The following is a 7,500-nucleotide window of genomic DNA, read 5'->3' as shown; positions in this document are numbered from 1 at the left end:
TTGGAGGAGAAGAGGGAGCATGGTGGAAGTGGGTAGGGAGAGTGTTGGAGGAGAAGAGGGAGAGTGTTGGAGGTGGGTAGGGAGAGTGTTGGAGGAGAAGAGGGGGCATGATGGAGGTGGGGAGGGGGAGTGTTGGAGGAGAAGAGGGGGCATGTTAGAGGAGGTGGGGAGGGAGAGTGTTGGAGGAGAAGAGGGTGCATGTTAGAGGAGTGGGGAGGAGGGTGTTGGAGGAGAAGAGGGTATGTTGGAGGAGAAGAGGGGGCATGTTGGAGGAGGTGGGGAGGGAGAGCTTTGGAGGAGAAGAGGGTATGTTGGAGGTGGGGAGGTGGGAGTTTGGGAGGAGGAAAGGGGGAGTGGTGGAAGAGGAGGGAGGGGAGGTTTGGAAGAGGAGGAAGGGGAGTGGTGGAAGAGGAGGGGGTGTTGAAAGAGGACGGGAAGGGGGTGTTGGAAGAGAAGGGAGGGGAGTGTTGGAGGGAGGGGAGTGATGGATGAGGAGGGAAGGAGAGTGTTGGAAGAGGATGGAAGGAGAGTGTTTGAAGAGGAGGGAGGGGAGTGTTGGAAGAGGAAGGGTGGAAGAGGAGGGAGGAGAGTTGGAAGAGGAGGGAGGGGAGTGTTGGAAGAGGAGGGAGGGGAGTGTTGGATGAGGAGGAGAGGGGTGTTGGAAGAGGGGGGGAGGGGGTGTTGGAAGGTGAAGGGATGGGGTGTTGGAAGAGGAGGGGAGTGTTGGAAGAGGAGGGGGTGTTGGAGGAGGGGAATGTTGGAAGAGGAGGGAGGGAAGTGTTGGAAGAGGAGGGGGTGTTGACAGAGGACGGGAAGGGGGTGTTGGAAGAGGAGGGATGGGAGTGTTGGAGGGAGGGGAGTGTTGAAAGAGGGAGGGGGAAGTGTTGGAAGAAGGAAGGGAGTGTTGGCAGAGGAGGGGAGGGGGTGTCGGAAGGGGAAGGGAGGGGAGTGTTGGAAAAGGGAGGAGGAGTTGAAAGAGGGAGGGGAGTGTTTGCAGAGGAGGGGAGTGTTGCAAGAGGAGGGGAGTGTTGGAAGAGGAGGGGAGGGTAGTGTTGGAAAAGGAGGGGAGAGGAGTGTTAGAAGAGGAGGGAGGGGACTGTTGGAAGAGAAAGATGAGTGTTAACAGGAGAGGGGAGTGTTGAAAGAGGAAGGAGTGGGTATTTGGAAGAGGAAGTATTGGAGGAGAGAAGGGGGAGTGTTGAAGGAAAGGAAGGAGAGTGCTGGAAGAGGAGAGAGAGAGAGAGAGAGAGGGGGGGGGGTGTTGGAAGAAGAGAGGAGAGCGTTGGAAGAAGAGAGAGGGTAGAGTGTTGGAGGAAGGTAGGACAGCGTTGGAAGAGAGAGAGGGTAGAGTGCTGGAGGAAGGTAGGACAGCGTTGGAAGAAGAGAGAGGGTAGAGTGCTGGAGGAAGGTAGGACAGCGTTGGAAGAAGAGAGAGGGTAGAGTGCTGGAGGAAGGTAGGACAGCGTTGGAAGAAGAGAGAGGGTAGAGTGCTGGAGGAAGGTAGGACAGCGTTGGAAGAAGAGAGAGGGTAGAGTGCTGGAGGAAGGTAGGACAGCGTTGGAAGAAGAGAGAGGGTAGAGTGCTGGAGGAAGGTAGGACAGCGTTGGAAGAAGAGAGAGGGTAGAGTGCTGGAGGAAGGTAGGACAGCGTTGGAAGAAGAGAGAGGGTAGAGTGCTGGAGGAAGGTAGGACAGCGTTGGAAGAAGAGAGAGGGTAGAGTGCTGGAGGAAGGTAGGACAGCGTTGGAAGAAGAGAGAGGGTAGAGTGCTGGAGGAAGGTAGGACAGCGTTGGAAGAAGAGAGAGGGTAGAGTGCTGGAGGAAGGTAGGACAGCGTTGGAAGAAGAGAGAGGGTAGAGTGCTGGAGAAGGGAATGGAGGTGCCTGAAGAAGAGGGGGATGGGTGGACTGTCGGACTGTGGAGGTCGTGATCGTGATGGAGGAGGTCGGGGATCGATCCCCCGAGTAACGACCAGGTGCGAGCGGGCAACAGCTTCCGTTAAGCCCAGAATCAAAGAGGTTGAAATAGTGACGTACAGGGGTGGGGGGGGGGGGGAGGGGTGGGGAGGGGGGGGAATGAGGTAGGGGGCGGGGGAGGGGGTGGAGGGGCTTATCAAAGACATGACAGACTGGCACGGGTAGGGATAGTTGGGAATGGTTGGGTGGGGGGGTTGGGGGGGTGGGGGGGGGGGGGGGGGGAGTAAGGGGTGAGGGGTAGGGAGGAGGGGCTGGGGAGTTACGAAGCCCTAAAGCAATGCTGGGTGTAATTGTAAATCAATGTTGCTACGTCAGTTTGTAAATCAGGTCAGTATATTATGGGGCTTAATCGTGTCGCTTGATTTCTTGTCTTTCTTCCTTTCCTTTTTTCAAAAAAATTTTTTTTTCGTGTGTGTGTTTGTGTGTGTTTCTTTCTGTTGAAAATGATTGTGTGTGTGTGTGTGTGTGTGTGTGTGTGTGTGTGTGTGTGTGTGTGTGTGTGTGTGTGTGTGTGTGTGTGTGTGTGTGTGTGTGTGTGTTCCCAAGGCATTTTGATATTTATTGTCTTCTTTTTTTTTTTTTTTTTTTTTCATTTTCTGTCTTTCCTTTTTAATCTTTCTTTCTTTTTTTCTTAAATTTTACCCTCCCCTTTCTTTCCTTCTTCCGATCTTTTAACTTTTTTCTTTCTTTCTTCTTTCTTTCTTTCTTTCTTTCTTTCTTTCCTTTCTTCTCCTTCTCCGTTCATCTTGTTCTTTTATTTCTTTCTGTCTTTTTCCTGGCTTATTTCGCCATCTTTCTCTTGACCCTGTAAGCTTAATTTTCCTTTTTTTTTCCTTTTTCCTTTTCTTTTTTTGTGGTCTTATATAGTATTACCATCATTGAGAAAAAAAATAGCGCTTTGAAGATTTCATCACTGACAATGACGCTTGTCAACAATATAAGTGATACTTGTAAGAGATTCTTGTCTCCCAGTGAGAGAGAGAGAGAGAGGGGGGGGAGAGAGAGGGGGGGGGGAAGGGGAGAAGAGAGAGGGAGAGAGAGAGAGAGAGAGAGAGAGAGAGAATGGTAAGGACATTGACAATGACAATGCTTTTACTGTCCAATCAGCAGTGAAGCCCTTCGGATACGGGGGCATTACAAACAATCGTGAGCACAATTCTAGAAGAAGGCATCTCTCAGCACCCTCTCACATCTCCGTCTCACCAATCACAAACATGCATGTACCTGCAAGCTAAAACATGCACCTGCTCGCAAGCAAAACATGTGCATACCCACAAGCAATACACTGAGAGAGAGAGAGAGAGAGAGAGAGAGAGAGAGAGATGCATATTTATAATTATATATACAGACAGACAGAGACACAGATACAGAGAGAGACAGAGACAGAGGGAAGGGGGAACAGGCAGACAGACAGACAGACAAAATGTAAAACATACAAAGGCACACACAGACACTGACGAATACATGGGGTTAGAGAAAGACAGAAAGCGTTTGTGTTTGTGAGCGTGCGCGCGCGAGCGCGTGCGTGCGTGTATGTATGTGTGTGTGTCTGTGGGAGTGGGTGGATGGGTCGGGAGTTGGGGTGACTGTGTGGGTTGTGTGTGTGTGTGTGTGTGTGTGTGTGTGTGTGTGTGTGTGTGCGTGTGTGTGCGTGTGTGTGTGTGTGTGTGTGTGTGTGTGTGTGTGTGTGTGTGTGTGTGTGTGTCCCCTTCCATCTTCCTCCTCTCTCGCTCTCTCTCTCGTGACACAAATCGTAGTCCCCCAAACCTTCTGGAGTAGACAGTCCGATGTATTACCTAATCTTCGCCGAGAAAATTACAAAAAGTATCCCGAACCTTCCACCACCACCACAAAAAAATCCCCCAAAAGTCGGTAACCTGCAATAGCGCCTTTCTATCCATCCTCCTGAAACTGAAGGAACGGACGTCGGAAGGGATTTCGCCCATTTCCACCGGTGATTTCGGTTTCGACAGACGCAGCAGCCATAGAACTACAAATTAACGACCTTATTTTCTGCTGATCTAATCGTACCTGATCGGATAGTAGGTTTCACATCTACCGCCCTCCTCCTCCTCCTCCTCCACCTACCACACCCTCCCCCCTCCCTTCCACCGCTCCTCTCCCCTTCTTCCCAAACCCATTCTCTCACCCACTCCCACCCCCCCCAACACACACACACCCATCGACCGCCCACTACTCCACACCCCCGATTCGCGACTTCAAATCCGCGTGGCCATATGAAGTGTAAAGAAGACTTACTTGTCTCGTACGCTTTGTACAGGTGGGTGGTTTCTTTTTTTCTTTTTCTTTTTTATATTTTTTTAAAACCGGTAATTAGGGGAATATCTCTGATGTCTTGCAGCGGACAGTGCCATCGGAGAGAGAGAGAGAGAGAGAGAGATTGAGATTGAGATGGTTTATTCATATAGGCCACAGCCCCTTTGAAGGGGGATATACAGTAAAATGCTAAAGTCATACATTCAAAAGTCTTCATGATGTAACATATACATTTCTCCTTTTGAGTGCTTTATACAGATATAGAGCGAACTCCTTGACAGTCTTTTCATTTGTTGATGACATTAACATGATAAGTCTAAACAAGCAAGGGTGTTGACAGTATTTAAGTGGAATCAATTGTTCTCTAAGATCTCTTAATACTGGGCAACACAGCACAAAGTGAACTTCATCTTCTTTAGATTCTTGACACATTGGACAAAACAAATTTTGGGCACATGATTTTCGATATCGATAATAATGCGTACATATTTCAGTAACACCTAATCTAAACCTTGCCAAAGTATATTTCAGATGTCTATCAAGTCTCATTGACAAATAAACTGGCATATTATAAGGTATATGACAAAACATTCGATACAAATCAAATCTGTCGCTATTCTGAATATGAGAGTTCCAATTTTGCCATCTACAATCAATTAATGTTCTACGAAATACATGAATAAAATTGCTGATATCTCCGACACTTTGGTTCAACCATACGAAACCAAAACCATACTCACAAAGTTTCATTCTCACATTAGACACCCAATTTCTCTTGCCTCTATTATCTAAATCTAATAGCATTCTATAAGCTTTATGGGGTAATCTGTGCTCTTCCATCTGAGTTATTTTCAGCCAATATTGAATACATTTAACAGTGGAAGTCAAAACTATGGGATATCTGGCTGTTTCTCCATACACTAAATCATTAGGTGTTTGTAATGACAATCCGAGCAATTTCTTTAAAGCATATAGGTGTATTTTTTCACAGTATACAGCAGCAGAATCGAGACCCCATATTTCAGCTCCATATAGTACCATAGGTTGAATTTGTGAATCAAATAACTTTAAAAATAAAGTTGCAGAATCGTTGTTTAACAATGATAATTTCTTCATTATACACAATAATGCATTTTTAGCTCTGCTAACGAGATCTTTACAAGCAAAGGCAAAACTTAAACGTGTCGAGAAATATAAACCTAAGTATTTATATATATTGACAACAGGCATTACATCTCCATTGTAAGTCCATCTTTCTCTTGATGCAAGGTACCCTCCCTTTCTAAATACAATTATATTGCTTTTTGCCATATTAACCTTTAATTGTAAAGAAAATGCAGCTCTTTGTAAACTATTTAGTTGAGTCTGTAATCCAATTACCGTTTCCGATATTAAAACAATATCATCAGCTAACAAAAGAATAAAGATTTCAAGAAAATTATCTGTAAACTTTGCACCATGCCTTCCACAACGTATAACTTCAAGAGCCAGCTCATTAATAAATAAAGAGAACAAAACGGGACTACAAACATCACCTTGCTTTACACCAGAAGTGCAATTAATATATTCTGTCAGAGCAGCGCCAGATCTCACTCTTGCCTTAACACACTCATACATACTCACAACACATTTATAAAGTTTTCCATGGATACCATTTTTAAGCAAAATAGGCCACAGCAACGTTCTATTGACGGAATCAAACGCTTTCTCGAAATCAATAAATGCTACATATAATTTCCGATTTAGACAAAACTGTTTTTGAACAAATGCCATTAATGTGAACATGTGATCTATAGTGGAATAGTTTTTCTTGAACCCTGCTTGGAATTCACCTGTAATGTTATTATCACTCACCCATTCTTGCAGTCTCCTGTTAATCACAGCACTGTATAACTTACTACATACATTACACAATGAAATGCCTCTGTAGTTATTTGGGTTGTTTGCGTCACCTTTCTTATACAATGGCAGGACAATAGATTCTGACCAACTTTCGGGATAGATCCCTTTGTCAAATAAAGAATTGAAAAAGTTAACAAGAAAATCTAAAACTACATTAACCTGGCAGGCATTTTTAATCAACTCACCTATAATTCCATCTGGGCCAGAAGCCTTGCGAGATTTTACCTTTCTTAAAGCAAACAGAATCTCTTCTCTTGAAATAGGACGATTTAAATTTTCATCACCATACTCACCTATACTCTCATGTTCACTGTCCCTATTTTCCAGCTGACTATAAGAGTCAACGTTTCGTTCAAGCAACTCCCTAAAGTGCCGAAACCACGTTTCTAAGCTAATGTTATTCACAGGTTGAGTTCTTTTCCTTGAAATTTTGTGCACATAATCCCAGAATTCTTTTTGACTTTTTATAGACTGAAGTAATCCACTTAATAGGCCATCATTGTATTCCTTCTTTTTTCTTTTCAAAAGACGTTTGTATTCTTTCCTAGCTTTACAAAAGGACTCACGTGTTGGTTTGGACAGAGTACGACGGAATCTATTCAATAAATTTCTAACATTCCTTTTAGCAACTTTGCATTCCATGTCATACCAATCGCCTTCTTTTTCTTTCCTGCCAATACTCACCTGTTTCTTCATACATGTTGCTGCTTCTTTCAGGCTACAGTTAAATTCATGCAGTGCTTCATTAATATCTACATCAATTAAATTAATCGCCTTTTGCATACGGTCCTGCATTACATCAGAAAAAATCGCAGCACTAAATATATCAACATACACATCATTCCAAACAATTTTCTCAATCACACGACAGACATTCATCACATGTGCGCTGTTTGGGTTGTTATTCGGGAAACTAATAAATAATACCAAAGGCATATGGTCTGATTCGATTCTCTCATATACACATAATTCACAGTTATCAGAAAGACTCAAAAATAAATCACATGACATTAAAAAATAATCATTAACGCTGCTTCCGCTATCAGATATGAACGTGTAGTGACCTTGACGATCACCCTGACACATACCATTTATAATGCACAAATTCAGAGCAGTACACATATTAAGCAATAACTTTCCATAATTGTTCAAAACATTATCTTCCGAATTTCTGTTTACATTCAGTGGACCACTTTTATGTTGAACATCAAATGAAGACATGTTTTCCTCCAAATCACAAGAAATATTCGAAACTCTGCTGTTGAAATCACCACTAAGTAACACAAACACATCATCTTTTACATGAAGCAAACAATCACATAGAAAATTTTCTAATAAAGAAATTCCA

The sequence above is a fragment of the Babylonia areolata genome, chromosome 2 (genome assembly GCF_041734735.1).
Source record: "Babylonia areolata isolate BAREFJ2019XMU chromosome 2, ASM4173473v1, whole genome shotgun sequence".
Taxonomy (NCBI): Eukaryota; Metazoa; Mollusca; class Gastropoda; order Neogastropoda; family Buccinidae; genus Babylonia; species Babylonia areolata.
This window is presented reverse-complemented; position numbering follows the sequence as displayed.